General features: G+C 40.6%; 1 pseudogene; it reads left to right on the top strand.

The window, feature by feature from the left end:
• The first annotated feature begins 15863 nt into the window (after positions 1 to 15863).
• Positions 15864 to 21520, top strand: LOC147440721 (uncharacterized; annotated as a pseudogene).
• Positions 21521 to 23195: the final 1675 nt, after the last annotated feature.

The following is a 23195-nucleotide window of genomic DNA, read 5'->3' as shown; positions in this document are numbered from 1 at the left end:
GGGAGGGCTAGTGTTGCTCAACCCAAGTGGAGAGGTGGTCATGAAAGAGAAGGTCATTCTACCAGGTTCAACTAGCAACAATGAAGCAGAATACGACACACTACTTCATGGTTTGAAGATGTGCATTGGCCAAGGGATAAAACGTCTCATGGTATAGGGAGATGCACTTCTCATTGTTAAACAGATTTTAGGCATTTGGTCATGCAAGAATGAAAGCTTAAGGACAAAAGTTCATGCCATTCGTAAGATGTTTAATCAGTTTGAAGAAGTGCAACTATATCATATTCCTAGGAAACAGAATGAAGATGCCTATTTACTTGCACAGCAAGTAGTTACATGTGTTGAGAAAGAAGTGCAGGTCATCATGGTAGCAGCAACTGTCAAGCAACCGAGATACCAGGGATTGGAGTCATTGACTCCCATTATTAGCTACATTTTGGAGGGCGAGTTTCCACAAGACTTCACGAAGGCTCAGAAGAGGAGACTCATGAAGAAGGCAAGCGCATATCTCTTCCTAGAAGGCTCCCTCTATCAAAGAGGGAGGGATCAAGTATGCAGAAGAGTACCAACTATTGAGGAAATTCCAGCCATTCTAAAAGGTTTGCATGAAGAAGCATGTGGTGGTCATTTTGCCCAAGAATTAACTGTGAAGAAGATTTTGCTTGCGGGGTATGTTTGGCCAAGTCTGCATGTGGATGTCCAACATTGGTGTAAAAGTTGTTACAATTGTCAGGTAAATGGGAATAAAAGATTGGTTTATGGTCCAAGGCAAATCGTGCTTGCAAATGGACCGTTTGAAAAGTGGGGCATTGATGCTATGGGTCCTCTGCCTAGGACAAAAAATGGTAAACTCTACATTCTAGTGGCTGTAGACTATATGACTAGGTGGGTGGAAGCACAAAGTGTGGCAAAGGTAAATGAGAGGACAGTGAGCAAATTCGTCTACACTCACATTTGTTGTAGATTTGGCACACCTTTGGAGATTGTTTCTGATAATGGTCCAGGGTTTAGAAAGGGATTGCTCACAGAAGTCTGTGAAGAACTTCACATTCTACATCGTCACAGTACACCCTACTATCCCCAATCAAATGGTTTGGTAGAAAAAGCTAATGGTGTCATTGCAGGCATCATTAGAAAGATGGTGAAAAACAAGACAAAGTTGTGGGATGACTTCTTGGATGGTGCCTTGTGGGCGTATCGAACCACATATAGGGAAGCCACGGAGTTCACACCATTTCACTTGGTCTATGGTCAAGAGGCTTTACAGCCAATTGAACTAAACATTCCAACAATGCGACTTCATGGCAAATCAGCACAAGATGATCAAGAAGCATGGATGGATCGACTTCTTACCTTAGCTGAGCTTGAGTGGAAAAGAGAAGCAGCATATGAGTGCTACAAGAGGAAAGCCACACAAGCGAAAGAAACGCACGACAAGAAACTGAAGGACAAAGGCATCAAGGAAGGAGAGCTTGTGCTAAGGTATGACAATCGACTTGACAATCGTTTTGATGCCAAGTTTGAAACTAGATGGCAAGGGCCATACATAGTCAAGAAGGCTTTCAATTCTAGTTACTATCAGCTTATGGACTTGAATGCTAAAGAGCACTCCAGGAAGGTAAACGGGTATCGCTTGAAGCCCTATTTGAGTCGCCTTCTACCAAAGGATCTACCAAAGATCTGTCCAAAGGCCGCTATCTCATGTAAGTATTGTTACATGAAGCATGAGTGTAACTCCAGCCAAAATTCTGAGGGGCCAAACAATGAAGATCTTGTCAAGGACTCTGAAGCACTCTCTTTGGAAAAGATTCTTTATGATGGTACATGAATATACCATCATCCTGGGGGAGGGCTAATGATAGCCATTTTTCGGCTCTTTGTAATTGCCATAGTGAGTTATCTCACCCTATCAAATCACTCAAACACTGTGGTTACCCTCACCCTTTCACTGTATATAGGTGCGTGTGAGTTAGGGGACTTTTCCCATATCTCCTTACTGAAATAAAAAACCCTCAATTAGCTAGTCATTGGGCTAGTTGAGCAAAAAAAAAATAAAAATAAAAATAAAAAATATAAGTATATTATGGCCCATGCGTATGTAAATATTTCTTTATATATAGGGCTTAAATAAAAGATTTTTTCATAATTATTTTGGTATTTATTTAAATATTTCTACCTAGGTGTGTGTTATTTATGCTCTGTACATTGCCTCACCATTACCACAATTTTTTCTTACCATTTCTCATACTCTTTATTCCATATAGAAATATTTTCATGTAAGCTTCTCTTATATTTGGTGTAACTCCACCCCAACAAAAATCCAAAAAAACTAGTTTTATTTATGTGTATATTTTTTCACTATTTTGATTTTTCCCTTCCTACATCTATTTTGTTTTTTTCTAAAAAATTAGAACACCAAAAATATTTATCTTTTTATGGTAGCCTCATAATGAGAGAGCTTTCTTTTGACCCCTTTATATTTTTTTCACTTATATTATTTATATTTGACATGTACATATTTTTTAGACCCCTCAATATTTGATTTTCTTAGTTGTACTATTCACTTATATCCTAATCTCAACAATATCTTCAATTATAGACCTACCAAATAAGGTCAAGGGTAGGTGGTATGCATACATGCACTATGGAGGGCTCACTCTTGGAGGTATTCAAAAGAATCATCCAAAGAAGGACCCCACAAGGACCTTGCAGTGGAAAAAAACGGTCGGTTTTGCTGAATTTTTAAAGTTCACTTGCTCTCCGAATTTGAAAAGGTGATACAAACAAAAGGTGTAGCTCGTGGGCTGAACTTTTGCCTCAAATTTTTTCATATTTTTTTGAGCTACAAGCTGTGAGCTATGATTTTTTTAGTGGACCCCAGTTTTCCCATGCTATGGAGCCACACTCTCTCTTCCACTTTATCATTTTCCTCTTTCACACACACTTCTCCACTCATCATCCCCATCTCTCTCACCACTCCTCTCTGCACACTACTCACCTTCTCCTCAACCTTGAACAATAAGAGAAACCATGGTGAACTCATACCTCCCACACACAATTCCATTCCAAAATTGACCACCTAGTCTCATTTTTCCTCCTCCAATTTACCCATATCTATCAAAAAAACCACAAAATTCAGCCTCTTCTCTTAAAAGACAGCATCATGGTGGTTGATTACTCAGCTTCAATTACCTTGTCTCTCAAGGAAGGTCAAGAGTGGAGAAAAAATGTACCGTCAAAGCTAGTGGACCGTCAACAGGCGTCAAAATCGGCCCTACTCAAGACACTTGGAGCATCAACCTTGTAAGAAAGCCACCTTTTCTTACCTCTTAAGAGTTTTTTCTTCCTTATTTGTATCCTACATGGATACTCCCATTGTAAATATCCAATTCCATTTGTAAATTAATACTAACTCTACTAACACTAACCCACTATGAAAAGTCCTATCACCTCCATTTCTCTCCTCTCTCTGTCCCCACCAACTTCTTGATAATTCCAAGCAAAAGAAATTAGATAAATTGCTGAAAATCTAACCCAACCATGGTTAGAGGAGTAACCCTAGCCTTCAAAATTGCTATAAAAGGAGGGTGTAGCTAGCACAAAAAGGGGGGAGCCATAAGCAAGAGCACTATGCTATAGCTTGAGAAGCCAAACTCAACCTCTCTAGAATGAGCTCTTGAGTGGAAGCTCATTGTCTTATGCATGTGCATGTGTTGTAATAGGGGATTAGCAAGGGAACTCTATGCCATTGTAAGAGAGAGAGTGATCATTCAATTGAGAGTAGGAAATCTATCATTTCTCCTACTAGTGTAAGCCCAACATTTGCTGAATCAAGGAGGGTGGATTTGGACTAAGCTTGGATACTTTGTCTCCCTTCCAACGTGAAGTAATGGACAACAATGATGCGTAAGTGTCTTGGTGTTTTTTGTTAAGTTCTTGATAGCTTGTCTCTGGTGTTGTCATCAATCTAGCCATAAATCCCACATATTGTAAGAGGGCGACAGGGTGGAGAGGACTCCCCTGGCCTTAAGACAGTGATTGGGGTGGCTTTTCTTGTGATGTGGTGAAATTTACGCAAGCTATGTTGAACAAATACTAATCTCACTTTGATTTGTCATGACAGATTTGTAAGAAGGTATTAATGCAACAAGCACCCCCTCCCCCTTTCTCTCTCTTTCTTACATATATATATTTATGTTTGCTTGATCATTAACGATACACTTCAAAGCAGCCCGAGCACCATCTCTCTCTCTCTCTCTCTCTCTCTCTCTCTCTCTCTCTCTCTCTCTCTCTCTCTCTCTCTCTCTCTCTCGCTCTCGTGTTTTAGTGTGTGTGAGTGTTCCATTGGCGTTGTGGTTAGTGTAAATTCCTTGCTTGTTTGTGGGTTGCTCTAACGATTCTCCTCTTTTGCGTCCTAGTTCGCTCTTAAACTAGGTGGTGCCCCTTGTATAGTTGGGATTTGGTTGGGGGTTTGTTGTTTTGGTTTGTGTTGTGTTGTGCCCCAGCCCCATTGAGCAGCACGGGAGCCTTGAAGGGTGTCTAGAGGTTGCTCTTCTTGTTGCCCGCCCCGGACCGCCTCAGTAGCTGATGCACTCTCAAGACGGCCGAGAGTGAATGCGGTTTCCATAGCAACTCACAATGATCTATCTTCAATGATAGATGAGTATGCTATTGATCCCGATTTTAGAGATGTGATTTCAGCCCTTGCATTAGGGAAGAAAGAAGAACCATTTACTTTACAAGATGGTTATCTTCTCTATGGCAATAGACTATGCGTTACTAACTCACTACGTGAGAAAGTAATGTATGAATCTCATGCTCCACCTTATGCGGGGCATAGAGGGATTCAATCTACCTTAAAGGGAATTGAAACATATTTCTATTGGCCTACCATGAAAATGAACATACAAGAGTATGTTTCCAAATGTGTAGTATGCCAAAAGACAAAATTTGATCGAGGGAAGCAACTTGGATTGCTTCAACCCTTGCCAATCCCTAATTCACCATGGGAGAGCATATCCATGGATTTTATCTTTGGATTGCCTAAGTCTATCCATATGGGAACACCAATGGCATGATCAAGAGCTTCTTCTGGACCCACGATACCAGCTGTACAACCATCATTATTGTCATAATAATCAATATCTAATTCTCCTAAATGATTTTCTCATATTAAACTGATCATTTAATGTGGGGAGCTACCAGGGGAGAAAAAGCTAGAATATTGGTTAAGCTAGCAGACCGGCCACAGTAGGGATCCAAAGGAGGGAAAATAGGGATCCAAAGGGCGGGCCATCTGCAAAAGAGCAATGTGCAACAATGGGCTAAAAAGACCCTAAGGTTCAGCCCATTAAGACTTCCAAAATGCTAAGGTTCCAAAATTCAAAGGTTGTGTCCAAAGGTCAACCCTAGGGAAAATTGGATGCTTTGTGTGTGCCCTAAAAGTCTTTGCACATCCCTACATGGGAGGGGGCGAGCCCTAAAGGTAGGGGATGAGAGAGAAAGCCACACACACACACACACACACAGGCTCCCTTTACACAAAGGGAATGAGGGACACATGTCAGCTCCCTAGGCCAGATGCCCACAAGGTGTGCCCAATTCCTATTGGAAGACCTTTGAAGTGGACCAATGAGAATTAAGCTAGAGTAAATGTAGTTTAATTAATTTAAAAACATTTAATAAAAGAAACCAATGAGAATTAAGTCTTCTAGAAGGCTATTGGGCAGTCTCCCAAAGGGTCCAATGAGCATTCAGAAGCCCCATGGCTTGCCTGATTCCTATTGGCCAAGAGGCAAAGGGGTCCAATGAGAGTTTAGTTTAATTATTTAATTACCTGAAGCTCTCACAAAAGGGGAAAGGGGGACACATGTCAGAAGGCTATCACTTATGCTGCTTTATACCTATTGGCTTGACTTGCGGATGTCCAATGAGGCAAAATCCAGACCAAATTAGCAGCTAGGGCTTGCCCAAGAGAGAGAGGGGGCTGATTTTTGCTTGGCATTGACACACACACACACTCACACTTGACCATGTGTGAAGAAAGAATACTCTATCTCCTCCCAAGCTTTAATGGAGAGCTCATCACCTACTCCAAGCTTGTGAGATAGAAGCCTAAATCAACACTCTCTTGGCATGTGGATGAAAATCCAACCAAGAGCCAAGCTTCAATGCATGCTCATCTTCTCTACCAAGCTAATTACTAAGCTAAGCTATGCTAATATGAGTGATTATGTGAGGAGATGTACATCTTTCTCGTAAGATACTCCTTCTTCCTCTCAATCTACTCTCATACCCTGCTAGCTCTCACCATCTTCGAAGGTGTGTGAGGTCTTGGGTCTGAGAATGGGGATAATTCAAGTTGTGTTTGATTAAGTGTTTTGCTTAGTGCATGAAGCTTCCATCTTCATTGCACTAGCTAGTCTTGAAGGAACACAAAGAATTGTATTGTACAATGTCTCTCTTGATGGGAGAAACCATAATACAAAGCCTTTTGGAGGGGGGACCGGCTCCATGCAAATCCGGTCCTCAACTGTTGTCAATAGCTTAATTTCTCTCTCTTTTGAAAGTATTGTTGATGCTATCTAACTAGGTGTTATGCTTTTTGTTGCTCTCTCCACCCAAGCACTCTTGTAATTCTCATTAGGAATCTATTCTAATGAAATGCCCACTCTTCTCTTTTCTTCTTTGTATGCAAACTAAATAGCAACACCAATGGCATGATCAAGAGCTTCTTCTGCACCCAAGATACCAGCTGTACAACCATCATTATTGTCATAATAATCAATATCTAATTCTCCTAAATGATTTTCTCATATTAAACTGATCATTTAATGTGGGGAGGTACCAGGGGAGAAAAAGCTAGAATATTGGTTAAGCTAGCAGACCGGCCACAGTAGGGATCCAAAGGAGGGAAAATAGGGATCCAAAGGGGGGGCCATCTGCAAAAGAGCAATGTGCAACAATGGGCTAAAAAGACCCTAAGGTTCAGCCCATTAAGACTTCCAAAATGCTAAGGTTCCAAAATTCAAAGGTTGTGTCCAAAGGTCAACCCTAGGGAAAATTGGATGCTTTGTGTGTGCCCTAAAAGTCTTTGCACATCCCTACATGGGAGGGGGCGATCCCTGAAGGTAGGGGATGAGAGAGAAAGCCACACACACACACACACACACACACACAGGCTCCCTTTACACAATGGGAATGAGGGACACATGTCAGCTCCCTAGGCCAGATGCCCACAAGGTGTGCCCAATTCCTATTGGAAGACCTTTGAAGTGGACCAATGAGAATTAAGCTAGAGTAAATGTAGTTTAATTAATTTAAAAACATTTAATAAAAGAAACCAATGAGAATTAAGTCTCCTAGAAGGCTATTGGGCAGTCTCCCAAAGGGTCCAATGAGCATTCAGAAGCCCCATGGCTTGCCTGATTCCTATTGGCCAGGAGGCAAAGGGGTCCAATGAGAGTTTAGTTTAATTATTTAATTACCTAAAGCTCTCACAAAAGGGGAAAGGGGGACACATGTCAGAAGGCTATCACTTATGCTGCTTAATACCTATTGGCTTGACTTGGGGAGGTCCAATGAGGCAAAAGCCAGACCAAATTAGCAGCTAGGGCTCGCCCAAGAGAGAGAGGGGGCTGATTTTTGCTTGGCATTGACACACACACACTCACACTTGACCATGTGTGAAGAAAGAATACTCTATCTCCTCCCAAGCTTTAATGGAGAGCTCATCACCTACTCCAAGCTTGTGAGATAGAAGCCTAAATCAACACTCTCTTGGCATGTGGATGCAAATCCAACCAAGAGCCAAGCTTCAATGCATGCTCATCTTCTCTACCAAGGTAATTACTAAGATAAGCTATGCTAATATGAGTGATTATGTGAGGAGATGTACATCTTTCTCGTAAGATACTCCTTCTTCCTCTCAATCTACTCTCATACCCTGCTAGCTCTCACCATCTTCGAAGGTGTGTGAGGTCTTGGGTCTGAGAACGGGGATAATTCAAGTTGTGTTTGATTAAGTGTTTTGCTTAGTGCATGAAGCTTCCATCTTCATTGCACTAGCTAGTCTTGAAGGAACACAAAGAATTGTATTGTACAATGTCTCTCTTGATGGGAGAAACCATAATACAAAGCCTTTTGGAGGGGGGACCGGCTCCATGAAAATCCGGTCCTCAATTGTTGTCAATAGCTTAATTTCTCTCTCTTTTGAAAGTATTGTTGATGCTATCTAACTAGGTGTTATGCTTTTTGTTGCTCTCTCCACCCAAGCACTCTTGTAATTCTCATTAGGAATCTATTCTAATGAAATGCCCACTATGTTCATGCTCATTTCCGCTACACATAAGTTATTAGGCCATTAAATGTTACATTGGTAATCTATAATAAGTTTCCCAATCTTTGCCTTTACATGCATTGCTTAGTAGCTTTCCAAACTCTTTCTTCTCATCTAGATCCTTCCGTTGTCATTCTTAAAGACAACTAGAATTTTATCAGCTACCCTATGAAGGGATTTAATATTTACGTAATTACGTCAAATTTTGTGTGATCACAAGGTCTTATTGACACATTTACATGATCACAGTAAACACGATCACACAAAAACCGGTTTAGGGTGACTTGCAAACCCACAAAACTCCCGCCCAGCTTTCCTGTTTCCCCTACGGGCCCACCGTGTTTTATTATTTTCCTTGTAGGCCCGTCGGGGAAGCAGAAAATCCCGACGGGCTGTTTACGTTATATATACGCGGGCCCGATCGGGCCCGCTTGGTGTATTACCGCTTTCGCCTTCTGAGAGAGAGAGAGAGAGAGAGAGAGAGAGAGAGAGAGAGAGAGAGAGAGAGAGAGAGAGAGAGAGAGAGAGAGAGAGAGAGAGCGCTTGTGCTACCTTTGTAGGTACGTCGAGAGGAGAGAGGAGAGAGGGAGAGAGGGGGTCATGTGGGAGCGTGCTCTGCGTCGTAGTACGCGGCAGCAGCAGAGCACCTGACCACACGATCTGGGTATGTGTTGTGTCTGTGTATACGTTATGTGGTAGCGTGTCTTTTGTCGTAGTGCGTGCCAGTAATAAGGTACCTTACCACACAATGGGAGTGTGTGTGTAAGCTGCTCTCCGGAACAGTGCTTATCACCGGGGCATCACCTCGGTGACGCGGGGAAGATGGTGTCCTTGTGGTAAGTATTGGCTTACTGTCTGGGTACTACGTCGGTAACGCGGCGAATCTAGTATCCTTATGGTAAGTCAACTTCCCTTCTCCTTTCCCAAAAAACATATGGGCATCGGTCGGTAACGCGGCTAAGAGATGTTCGTATGTAGGCCATTGTTTTTCCTTAGATTCAGGCGGCACTCGGTCGATAACGCGGCTAATAAAGTGTTGTTTGTTAGAAGCATATGTTTTTGCATAAATGTGGCGTTCAAGTCGTTAACCCGGCCGTACAAACGCCATATAATTTGTATGTGCATGTGCAATTAATTTTTTAAGTATTAAGTATATGAAATACTTGGTCGGTAACGCGGCTGTGAAGAGTATTTCATATACAAAATGTATGAATTGTTTGATTTTGTTGTTTTTAACTGTCCATTTGAAATTATATACTAGCTAATCACATTCAAAAGAATACTTTATTCATCAATCATCACTATTTTAAATGTTCTATTTATATAGAATACTTTATTCATCAATCATCACTATTTTAAATGTTCCATTTATATAGAATACTATATTCATCAATCATAGCTATTTTAAATGTGTCATTTATATAGAATACTTTATTTATCAATCATCGCTATTTTAAATGTTCCATTTATATAAATTACATGTAAAAAAAATATTTGCACACAAATTGCATGTTTAATATTTGTTTTTAATCATTTTAAAGGACTCTCAAGAATTATCTCTAGTTTTAATGCTTCATTACATAAATTCTCTGCAAAAATCTAAATACATACAATTTGCATGTTAAATATTCTTTTATATCTTTTTAAAGAGCATCAATTATCATCGCTTTTGGATTGCTACATTCACATAAATGCTATGTAAAAAAGTGTGTGAACACAATTTGCTAGTCCAATTTGTATACTTCCAATGTTTTAAATGTTTTGAAGATTTTAAGTCAGTGTGTGCTTTGTTTGAATTAGTATGTGTGCACGGAGAAAAATATAAGTTACAAAATTCAAGATATGGTGAAATGTTAAAGACCGTTAACATGTATTGTTTGATCTGAATTAAGTTCTTATACACCATTTGTTTGAACTGATTTTTACACGTGTAACACATTGCAATTTTAAGTGAAGATTATGTTCAATTTTTATCAATATTTCCATAACATTTGTTAAAGTCTTCAAGTGGTGGTTAAGAGTTTACCTGAGATAGTGTGAGAGTGGTAGTGTCATTCGCAACCATGAATTTGTATTTGATATGATGTTTTTGTATTGTCCAATGCAAATATGACGCCAGATCAAAAGAAATGTATTATGCGTGCCATTCGTAAAGAATGTACTTTGGCAATCTCATCATGTGTAACTGACCGCATACAGTAGATTAGTGAAAGCGATGTCTACATCAAAGACATCACTAGCGCTACATGGGAGAACATAGAGCACAAGTTGTGACTTGAAGGCCAATACGAGTTGTTGAGTCCAGCTGGAATACGAGAATTTGACCCCCACCATAAAGTCAGGACAGTGTTGGGCAATATGAAAGTATGTTGCAAAGACTTAAAGGAAGATATCCCACCTGCTTGCAACATGTCAAAGTTAGAGCTCTGGGATAAATTGTGGGAAGAACAGAAGGTAAAGATGAAGCGTGTGAAAGCGCAGGACCAAGCAGCTTCACCCAAGAGATTGAAGATGGCACAAGATGCACAAGCAGCTTTGGGAGGTCATGCATAGATCCGATGCCAGCGGCACCGGCACAATCATGCACACTGCTTTAAATGCAAAGTGTACTCATCTTGTCGGCATCCCTCACAAAGCCTTGGTAGAAGGTATGAGAATTGGAGCTGGCTCCTTCGGTGTGTGCACATTGTACAGTATCAAAGGCATCTCATTTTTTCCAGACCACATTACATATGTGGGAAAATGTTACAAGGGAGGGAGTGATGCAAAATTTGACAGCTTTCAGACAGAGCAGGGAATGCAAACGCTTCACCCCTCCATTGTAAGGTGCATTGGGTTTACTACAGAGTCTCCTTGGATCACGATATTCCCATACTATAATGGGGGTACCGTGGGCGACATGATGTGTACTATACATTGACATGTGGTCACTATTATCATTTAGTTTGTCTTATTCGTTTGATGCAAAACAATAGTCGATGCACAATGTGTTCACAAGATATTCCACAAGGAATGTATATTATGTTTGGCATGGAAAACAAATATAAATTCAAGCAAGCACGCCTAGATACCCCTAGCACAATTAGAAATCTGTTTGATGAGCAAGATGCTGCTTCAGGGAAACACAATTGAGATCGACAAACTATGTAATATCGCGACAAACTATGTACTATCGAGAATATGAAGCAAAACACATTTGAATACAAGGTCTTTTACAATGGTTTTTGACATTTGCTCATTCTACTCTCAAGCTATATTGAATCAGTTGAGTTGTTATCTGGTTCTAAATCTGAGTGTTGTGGTTCTCCTTGTAATTCAACCTCCACATCTATTATCAAATTCTCTTCTATTTCGTCTACAGTGCATTGAGATACACCAACATTGAAATCTTCTTCATTTTCTTTTTGACAATCATACAACCAGGTTGGCATTTCCTCCTCGTAGCCAGCACTTTCGATGTGATTTCGTATCTTTTCGTTGCAATACATATACACTAATTTCTCTGCTCTGTCTGCTAATAGTCTGTTGCGAATAGTGTTGTGAACATACTTGTACATACTCCAGTTTCTCTCTGAACTTGAATTTGATGCACATTGTGTGAGTACTTTCATTGCAAGAGGACGTAAGGTAGAGGAATGCTCTCCACCATTCATCATCCACCACTTCCATGCAGGTTGCTCTTTTGCCATTACCTGTACAAAATCATTCGCAAAAGGACCTTCTTTTAATCTAAATGCACTCATTTCTTTGATGCAATCAATTCGGTCCTGAACGTTGAAGTAGAACGTGTTGACCACGTGATAGAAATCGCCTACCACCTCTGTATTGGACATCAAATCTAAATTCCAATAGTATGGATCGAGCATGTAAGCCACGTTATGGAGTGGACTATGAGCTCTCTTCCACCTTGCATGAAAATACTTAGCCAAAATTTTCCGCTGTTTGCCAGAGAATGGTAATCGCCACTCCTTATCTACTACAAATTCTTTCAGCTCTTCAGGATTTTCAAGACTCTGTTGGACTGACCACCATGTCATCCACACTTTGCCCAAGTTTGGTGCCCTTTGATCAAGATTACAGATCGCAAACATAACGGGCATCATTACATGGTATGCATCCATTACACTCCTCCACCAAGAAACCTTGTTTACATTGCCACGTAGACATGTAATTTTATCCTTCACTGTTTCTTTCTGCTCAAGCTGCCATTCATCAAAGGACACGCAACTGAATGTGTCAATCACAGCACATTTATTACGGAGAAGAGTGTGTACAGAATCGAGTTTCAACAGGAAGTTTCAGCATCACTGACATGCGCATCCTATACAAATCGAGCACTCTCTGTCGTTTCAAGATAAATTTCACAACCTGACGTGCTATATCAATTATTTTGGCAAACCATGTGGTTTCTTTGCTAGTGTACCAATCTTTCAGCACCAAGTTCAAGCTGTGCGTATTACAACCATTGGCAAAAATGTGTGGAAAGCACTTCTTTATTAATTTACTGACGTTTTTACAATTCTTTGCGTTGTCCATCACAACTTGAACGACATGTTCAGCACCAATTTCTTTAATTACATCAATCAAGACCTCAAAAATGTATTTTCCACTTTTAATTGCAACAGAACTCTCAATCTTCTTTATAAACGTTTCTCCCCTTGGACAAACCAGCATTACATTGATCAACGGTCTTCTCTGAACATTTGACCAGCCATCACTCACAATCTTACACCCTAAAAGTGAAATATTCCCAAGTATTATTTTGCCAACATGCTCTTTGACTTCGATATAACATTTGTCCAAGAAAAAATTTCTTATCGTGTGATAAGAAGGAGCTGAAAATCCTGGACCAAACTCACCGATTTTCTTCCAAGCAGCCTTCTAATGATTGCCGTCTACCATGACCAAAGCACTTCCAGTAAAGAATATTGCTTTGGCAAGTGCTGTTTGTGCTTCTTCTAGAGAGTGCACTCGAAAGCTTTGATGTAATGATTTTTGACGCATTTGACAAAGTCCACCTTCATTGTGACGTTTAAAAGGAATACTGCCTGGAATTTCCTCTCCTTGCGCAGGTTGCTCTCCAAGGTTAGTTGGCATCACTACAGGATCTGCGGAGTTAATATTTGGCTCTGGGAACTCTTGATTCGAAGGCACGGAGCTATATATCTGTCGTTTCTTGCCACCCTTTTTGGCGAGCTCTTCTCTCAAACGCTTTGCAACTACAGGTGCCTGAGACTGTTCACATTTTCTACAATTGTTTTTAGCGCTACCCAGAAAATGATCCCTAATACGTGGTGCACCGCCAGATTGCGTTGTGTGACAACATTTACATTGCCACTCCATATATCGGTCGCATATGTTGTGAGCATAATCCCACTCTTTGCCAGAAGCTTTTTTATTCTTTGGCTTCTTTGTACCACTTGTGCCCACATTTTGCTCCATTGCTTTTAAATTAAAACTGAAGAGAAAAGAACAAGATGTTACAAACTGAAAACAATTTTTTTATTTTCAATATATATTATAATTTAGGGAAAATTACCAAAATACCTCTCTAATTTGTGAAAATTCCCAAAATACCCTTCAAATTTCAAAAATTCCCAATATACCCCTCATATTTTGTCAAAAATTCCCAAAATGCCCTTCAAATTTTCCAAAATTCCCAAAATACCCCTGGTTGTGAGAGTAAATTTATCCAAAAAATAAAAAACAATTGTAGATTTTCATAAGAGACTGGTTGTCTATGAATACAAGATACTACAACTAGAATTTGAGCTGGTTATGTAGGCTTTGGAGATGAATTGTTTCATTATTTTTAGACATAATTGTCTTTTTTTGGGAGATAATTTGTGACAAATTACATGCTAAGCACTAAAAAACGGATATACATTGTCAAACAAGAATAAAGATTAGGAAATCGTGAACAATCCAGCTAAAATAGATACAAGGGTATTTTGGGAATTTTTGAAATTTGAGGGGTATTTTGGTAATTTTCCCTATAATTTAAAACCATTCAATATGAAAGTAACCATGATGCACAATATGAGATTTTCAATGCACGCTAGTCAATCCACATATCGATCACCTATATTGTGAGCAACCATACACATTGCAATGTAATCTATACATGGTGTAATAACCATAACAATGCTATGAATCTCTCTATGCAATTATTATTATAATGATTATTTATATGTCTACTTTGATTTGCAAACAATAAGACACATCTAATTTCATTTGCTACAAAAACAAACGAAAGCAATAAAATATATAATTGGTCATTTCATGCACTAATAATCTATCGTAATAAATAATGCAATCTCTGTATAAACCAATGCATGAACTAACGCAAATAAATCTTCAATATAATCACCCAATTGGGGACTACTTGTACCCAGTGAATAATTGTAGCCCACCCATGCAACCAATTCAATATATAAAAGCTATTTTAACCCAATCAAGGATTATAGTTGTTATATTGTAAATCAACTCAAATATAAGACTTCAAGGATCTTTATATGCCCGGTACACTAGTAGAGGACATCCGACTTTTGACTATCGACTAAACATTTACATATGCTCATCTTCCAAAACCAATTACAGCCCTCATTTGGACCAATGGCTTCTTCGAAATGAGCATGATTCCCCAAGTTTTCAGTTGTTTTGGTTTCGTACCTTTATGTTGATAAATGAATTAAAAAATTTTAGAAGTGGTTACCGAATTAAGAATCACGTCTGGCCCAAAAAAGGACCTGTGACTCTGTAACCTTAGGTCAAATCACAAGGAGATGACAATACACGACACTCGGATACACTCCCCAAGGATTTGCCTAGCTAAAAGACCGGGGTTAGCACACTATTTACTATATATAATTATGCCCGCCGGGCTTTTTCGTTTTCCCGGCGGGCCCACCAGGAAAACGAAAAAGCCTGGCGGTTCCCGCAGGGAAATTATGAAAGCCCGGAGGGCTAACCGGCTCTATAGGTTTTTCGAGGTCATCATCAAAGTCACATTAACAATTAACGTGATCACGTGATTTTTTTGTGTAAATACTAGAGTTATTTACGTAATCACCCGATCATGATTACGTTAATGAAATCCCTGACCCTATGTAAAATATCTTGGGGTTGATCGCCATATTGTTGTTGTATGAGGTTCAGAAGGGCTTCCCTCTCGTGTATCCCCTGAGTGGGGGGGCCTTAGTCATTGATACGCTTATATATCACCAAGGCTGACAAGTTATAATGGGGGAAGGGATTCTGGCTCCCTCCCCTAGACCCGTGGCGAAAGAAGAATCCTCCGGCCAGTGTTTCCTGCACCAGCCAACTGTGTGAGACACAGGGAGAAAGAAGTTGCTTTGCGTGCAAATAGAAGGGGAGAGAGAAAGAGAGAGAAAGAGAGAGAGAGAGAGAGGCCGTATAAATTAATTTGGATCCCGTTTTCTCTCTATCTCTCTTCGCGCAAGATGTGATTATCTTTCCACAGAACGCAAACCCTAACGTCTCTTTAGCTGTTGTTGGGCGGGCGATGGAACCTACATATAGCTGCAGCAGTACTCCACCTTCTCCTCTGACCTCCACACAGCTATGGACTGCGAGCCCCATCCGGATTCAAGACTCTGCTGCGCATCCCACAAGATCTCTTCTCTCCACTCATTTTTCTGGCAAGGAGGGAAAGGTCGCAAAAATCAAAAGCCTCTTATCTACATATGGGCTTTCGAAGAGTTTGCCATCGCCATCCATATCAGCGTTCTTGGACAAGCAGGAGGAGGAAGCGCTTGATGTTACCATATACATGTGGTAGTGATGTGTGTGAACACACTAGGACTGCCGAGGCATTTTTTCCCTCTTTAGGAGGTTTTTTCCCCCGTGCATTATATATATGCCCATTACTCTAGGGCTATCCATCTTTCCATTTCACACTAAGCAACACACTCTCTATTGTGTGCCTTGAGCTTCCTTCATCTTCTCCAAGTTGTGTGCGTTTCTCTGCAACCCTAATTCCAACAATTGGTATCAGATTAGGTCACATCCTCTCGGGCTTAGTCGCCAGCTGCTCCAGCACACGTCTGCTCACTTTCTCCGATTTCAGTGAGCTTTGGCGAGTGTTCGCAAGTCAACAAATATTTTGGGTGAGCTCGTAGAGGATGATCTGCTCAGAATTTTGATTTGGGCTCATTTCGGCCTCCATTTCCACTACAAGCAGTATTGCACAGGCTATGTCGTCATTTTGTGCAGAATTTCTGTCAGTGCCGTTTTCTACATAACAGGTGCCTTATAGTCTTCTACGGTTTGTGCTATATAGTACAGGTTGTTCCCGCTCCATTTCTCCTATTTTCGGGCAGTTTTGACATCAGGTGCAACATTTACCATGGCTGACAACAACAACACAGATGTGTTCAAGATGTTTGCTGCTGAGGAAAGGTTGGATGGGGACAACTACCCTATGTGGGCTTATATGATGCAACATGTTCTTGTGTCAAAGGGTGTCTGGAACATTGTGTAGGGCATTGATGTATGTCCTGGTTCTGAGGATGTAGGCAATGTTGAGGATGTTGCAGGTCTTGCTGCAAGGATTGCAGATGTTAGAGTTGTTTTGCCTACGGCAGAACAAGCTCGTTGGGATGTTAAGGATGCACAGGCTCATGCATTGATTGCGTTGTCTGTGAAGCGCACCATTATTCCTCACATCCGTTCAGCAAAATCTGCAAAACAAGCTTGGGATATTCTAGCAGGTCTTTATGCAAGTCGTAAATTGCTTGGCTGCGTAAAGAGCTGGGGTCGAAGAATATGCATGAGGAAGATGATATGGACACTTTCCTTGCTAGTTTCAAGGATATCCATGAGCAACTTATTTCTGCAGGTGAAGTTATTTTAGACAGTTCCCTTGTGCAGACTGTTCTTAATGCCTTACCAGATTCTTACCAGACTTTGCTAGTACTTGGAGACTTATGACCCAAGGAAATCCAGAAGTTTTCAAGTTTGATGCATTATGCACATTACTGTTGCAAGAGTCGCTTTCCAGAAAAAACAGGACTAGACAACGTGCAGTTGAACAGGCTTTTATTGCTTCTCAAAGAAAGGGTGTTAACAGCAATGCAGCCACTTCTTATGGTTTTGCTGCGAGTGGCAAAAATTCTGTTCCTAATGCTTCTACTGGCAGCAATTCGTCTGGAAATTATGGTGATAAGGGCAAAAAAAGATGTGTTGCCATTATTGTAAAGCTAATGATCACTTGATCAAGTCGTGTCCTAATTTGAAGGCCAAAGAGGCTAAGAAGAAAGAGGGTGGTTCCACTGCAAATGCTGGTTCCACTACAAATGCAGCCATTGTTGAGTCTTCTGTGAAAGGAGACTGTAATGCTAATGTTGATGCAGAATGGGCTTTTAGCGCAGAGTGCACTTACAATCCTGATGTCCATGATGCATGCTTGTCAGTTGCTACAGATTCACAAGTGTGGTATTTTGACAGTGGTGCTACAAAGCACATTACCTCACATCGTGAATTGTTTACCTCTCTCGAGTCAGTCCCTCATGGGAATTCACTCACTTGTGCCAACAACGCCTATTATCCAGTTCAGGGAGTTGGAAAGATTGTGCTCACTGTTGTGCTAATGGCAGTTCCTTCACACTTGTTGATGCACTTTATGTACCTGGGATCAAGAAGAATCTCTTGTCTGTATCCGCACTTGCTAGACTTGGACTTGTAGTCAACTTTGTGGATGACAAATATACAGTTCATGATCTTAGTTTTGGTGATGAAATTGTTGCATCTGGCCTTTTGTGTCGTGGGCTGTATAGGCTCACTTTGTATGACAAGTGTGGACAAAATTTTGCAAATGTTGTTGTACATTCAAGGGCTATTTCAGATGAAAAACTTTGGCATGCATTTTTTGGTCATCTGAATTTTGCCAGTTTGCTGCGTTTGCAGAAATCTGATATGGTTGCTTCTTTGCCGCCTCTTGAAGCACTTGTCAAACATGTTTGTGAAGGCTGTATTTTGGGTAAGATGCAGCGTTCTAAATTTCCAAAGGATGGTTCAGTTCGGGCCATATGTAGGTTGCAGCTTGTGCATAGTGATGTTTGTAGGCCCATGTAAACTCCATCCTTGGGCAATTACCCATAATTCGTGAGTTTCATTGATGATTACTCCAAGCATGCATGGGTATTTCCACGTAAAGCAAAGTCCGAAGTTTTTATGTGCTTCAAACAATTTCTGGCTATGGCTGAAAATATCTCGAAATGTACTATGGGCACCCTGCGTTCCGATCGAGGGGAGGAGTATATGTCTCATGAATTTAATGCATTTCTGGCTAGTCGTGGGATAAAACACCAATGTACACTGCCTTATACACCTCAGCAAAATGGAGTTGCTGAGAGGAAAAACAGGTCACTGACGGAAATGGCACGATGTATGGTCAAAAGTCAAGCTTTGCTGCATTCTTTTTGGCTTGAGGCCATCATGTGTGCCACTTATGTACTTAACAGGTGTCCTACGAAATCTTTGCAGTCTATTACTCCATATGAAACATGGCATGATAGAAAGCCTTCTATTGAGCACATGCGTGTTTTTGGCTGTTTGGCATATGCTTTGGTTCCACAAGTGCAGCGCAGAAAATTGGATGATAAGGATGTCAAATGTATTTTTGTTGGTTATAGTGCTGAAAGCAAAGGTTACAGGCTGTATCATCCGCAAACAAAACGTATTCTGGTTTCTCGGGATGTAGTGTTTGTGGAAGATTCTGTTCAGCCCTTGCTGTCATGTACTAGAGACAATAATGTAAGCTCATAGGACATTTATGACACTTTGTTGCCTCTTTTCAGTGGTGGAAATACGAATGTAAGTTCCAATGAGGCAAATGTACAGCCTATCGGGGTTTCTCAAAAAATTTTAGATCAGCCTATTACTGATGCAGATGTACATGATGTACTTGATGAGGAAAGGGCTGAAAATGAGCAGGCTAGAGGTATGCCAAAATGGCTGGTGCACACTTTGTGTGACAGTAAATTGGATGCACCTTTGTCTATTCGTACTCGTTCAGGCTCTCGCCATGCATCTTATGCATCAGATTGTTATGCTTTGGCTATGTCTAGCTTACATGATGTTGAGGAGCCTCTGTCTTTTGATGAAGCACAAAATTCAGAAAATTGGATGGCTGCCATGCAATCAGAATATGATGCACTTATAGAAAATGACACATGAACTTTATGTGATTTACTGCGAGATCGATCGCCATAAGGCTCGACTTGTTGCAAAGGGTTATGCACAGCAAAAAGGCATTGATTATGAAGAGACTTTTGCTCCCACTTGTTGTATGACTACTGTACGTTTTCTATGTGCATTGGTAGCTCATTTTGGTTGGGATGTACATCAATCAGACATTGTTACTGCTTTCTTGAATGGTGACATATTTGAGGAAGTTTATGTAACGCAGCCTCGCGGTTTTGTCATAAAAGGACAATAGGACAAAGTGTGCAAATGTAATTAACAAGTCTTTGTATGGGTTGAAGCAATCTCCTCGTGCTTGGTATGAGAAAGCTGACACTCATTTGGTCAAACAAGGCTTTCGTAACAGTTCAACAGAAAGCACATTGTATGTAAAGCGTGAGGGTGATGTACTTCTCATTGTGGTTCTTTATGTTGATGATTTGCTGATCACTGGACCAAATGAAAGACATATTGCTGAATTTAAGGCTGATATGAATGCTACTTTCAAGATGAAATATTTGGGGCTGTTGCATCATTACTTGGGTATACAGTTTAAGCAGTGTGATGGTGGTATTTCCTTGTGTCAGAAAAGTTACATAGAGACATTACTATGTAAGTTTGGACTTGAGGATTGCAAACCTTTTGCCACTCCCATGGAAATAGGTTTGAAGTTGAGTCTACATGATGTTGGCGATCCTGCTGATGTCACTCTTTACCAACTTGTTGTTGGTTGCCTTATTTATGTATGCAACACGAGGCCAGATATTCAGTTTGCAGTCTCACAGGTCAACAAATTCATGCATAGCCCAGGGTCTAAGCATTGGCAGGCTGTCAAGAGGATTTTCCGTTACCTTAGTGGGACTTTACATCTTGGCTTGTTTTATCCCAAGGGGAGATCATTGTCGCCAGACTTACATGCTTTTTCGGACTCAGATTGGGCTGGTTGTTTTGACACGCGAGTGTTCACAAGTGGTTTTTGTTTCATGCTTGGTAGTTCATGTATATCATGTTTGAGCAAGAAGAAACCTACTGTGGCCACTTCGAGTTGTGAGGTTGAGTACAGGGCAATCTTCACAGCTACGGTTGAGTGTGTATGGCTCAGACGCCTTATGGCTGATTTGGGTGTTGGACAGGACACTGCCAATACTATCTACACTGACAGTCAGAGCGCATTGGCAGTTGCGAGGAACCCAATTTTTCATGCTCGCACAAAGCACATTGAGGTGCATTACCACTATGTCAGGGAGAGGCTCTCAGCAGGAGAGATCAGCTTGGCTTTTGTGCCAACACAGGACAACCTTGCAGATCTTTTCACAAAGTCATTGTCTCGTAGAAGCTTGAAGCTTTCCGCAAAGCTTTGGGCTTACTCCCCTTTGTGGAATGATCATGTCCTTAGGGCATGGCACTTCCCTTTACTCATGTGCCAGCTCTCGTTCACCGCATCACTCGAGGGGGGATTTGTTACCATATACATGTGGTAGTGATGTGTGTGAACACACTAGGACCGCCGGGGCATTTTTTCCCTCTTTAGGAGCATTATATATACGCACATCACTCTAGGGCTATCCATCTTTCCATTGCACACTGAGTAACACACTCTCTATTGTGTGCCTTGAGCTTCCTTCATCTTCTCCAAGCTGTGTGCGTTTCTCTGCAACCCTAATTCCAACACTTGAGCCCACGATGCCCCCTTCTACATCCTCCTTCCTTGTGCCTCCCATGGTACCCAGAAAGAGCTTGAAGCATCGTCCTCCTCCAAGGGGGAAGCACAAGCCTCACTGGCTTCTGTTTAGTGAGGGTGATGCAAATTCTGCTTATGAATAAGGTGAAGCAGGCTCCAATTCTTCTCAACTTCCCGGAGGTAGGACAAACAATGGTACTCACACTCCCCCACATCAATCTTTCAACAGTTTTTCAATGTCTCCTTCTTCGACAGCCAATGCTCCTAGAAGGATTGGCATGCGGGATCTTCGTTAGTCACCAGGTTGGAGTTCCCCTTTATCTCTTATTTATGCTTTGCATGCAAAGAGAGAGAGAGAGAGAGAGAGAGAGAGAGAGAGAGAGAGAGAGAGAGAGAGAGAGAGAGAGAGAGAGAGAGAGAGAGAGAGAGAGAGAGAGAGAGAGGCCATACTTTTATTCTCAGATGACAAGGCTGGTGTTGCTCAAGAGGTCTGAATGTTTGCAAATTGCAATCTTTATTCTTAACTATAATACAGGTCTTATTTTGTGGATAGGATAGTCCCCTTCCATCAATGTACTTGACATTTGCCATGCAGACAGACCTCTTTCCTTTCATGGAATTCCTTTGTTATTTAGGTGTAAAGAAATATTTCATGGAGAAGTTTCTCAGGTTTCAATTTTTTTGCCAGGTATATTGTATAGAAGCAAAAAATCGTTGATTGGGGATTGCCTGACCTCCCGTTCTTTTGCATGGAGTTATTATTGATTTGGAGCCATTTGTATAGGTTTACTTGTGTGATGCATCCATGTGCGGTCACTTTTATCATCCAGATTCTGTGACAGAGATGATTTTAAAAGATAAGGATACCAGTGACAAAGCTGTTTTGACAGAGTCCATCAAGGAAGGGAAGGGGTTTGCATGTCCCATGCAAAAATGTTGCAAAGAAGGCAAAGGGGAAGTCAAATAAGAATGGGATCTGCAGTTTGGTGTATGTCACAGATACCCGCGAGCCTGGCATCGTAAATGTTTTCCTTTGTAAGTTTTGTCTAAAATGTTGCGATCACAAAGAAAGAGGCTTGGTTACTTGTTTCTATTGGTGACATTAGTGCTACTTGTATTTGACAGTCCCCTTCCTTTGATGATGGCTCTGATGAGATGAGGAGGAAAATGATGAGCCTAAGAGCGCTTGAGACAATCTTCTACCCAATCATCGGTTTTGTGAAGCATTGGTTAGTGGTTTTTTTCATCTGAAGTCGCTTTTGTTGTGCTCTTTTCTTGCTATTGGTCTCTAGATTCTGGTTCTTTTGTTAAACAAAAGTTATTTGGATCGTTTATTCAATTTTATCTTTAAGAGTTTTGGCTTCGACACTTAAGTTTTAATAACCCAGCTTGATTGCAAGCCTTTATTTTATAGTTCTAATACTCTACTACACATTGTTTACAAAAGTTAGAATGAATAGAAACGTTTGAGTTTGGTACATGATGTGTGTGTGTGTGTTTGTGTGTGTGTGTGTGTGTGTGTGTGTGAGAGAGAGAGAGAGAGAGAGAGAGAGAGAGAGAGAGAGAGAGAGAGAGAGAGATTTTAATAAGAAAGAGATACATTTAGAGAAAAAATTATAAGTTAATACCTTTTGTAATGTGTTTTCATTTAATAAGTGAATTTTTCCATGGTTGTTTATGAGCATACCATTATTTGTTATTTAGAGAACAATCCATTTCATATGTGTGCCTTAAATCCCATGTGGGAAGCCTACTGAGTAGGTGGCTAGTATCATTTGTTTCGAGACTGAGATTTGTATCAGTTTACAAGGGAAATGATGTCCATCTTTTGACAAATTACATTGAATCGATTGGTTTATTTTAATTTAGTATTCATTATATTTGTTGATTTTCATGGTTTGTTCTCTTAACATCTATTGCAAATGAAAACACAATACAATCTACACTTCCTTTCATTTGCAGTTAAACATG

This window comes from Adiantum capillus-veneris, chromosome 15 (assembly GCF_014529385.1).
Source record: "Adiantum capillus-veneris isolate H3 chromosome 15, ASM1452938v2, whole genome shotgun sequence".
Classification (NCBI taxonomy): domain Eukaryota; kingdom Viridiplantae; phylum Streptophyta; class Polypodiopsida; order Polypodiales; family Pteridaceae; genus Adiantum; species Adiantum capillus-veneris.
Note: the sequence above shows the minus strand (reverse complement) of the source record. Positions and strands in the feature narration are given on the sequence as shown.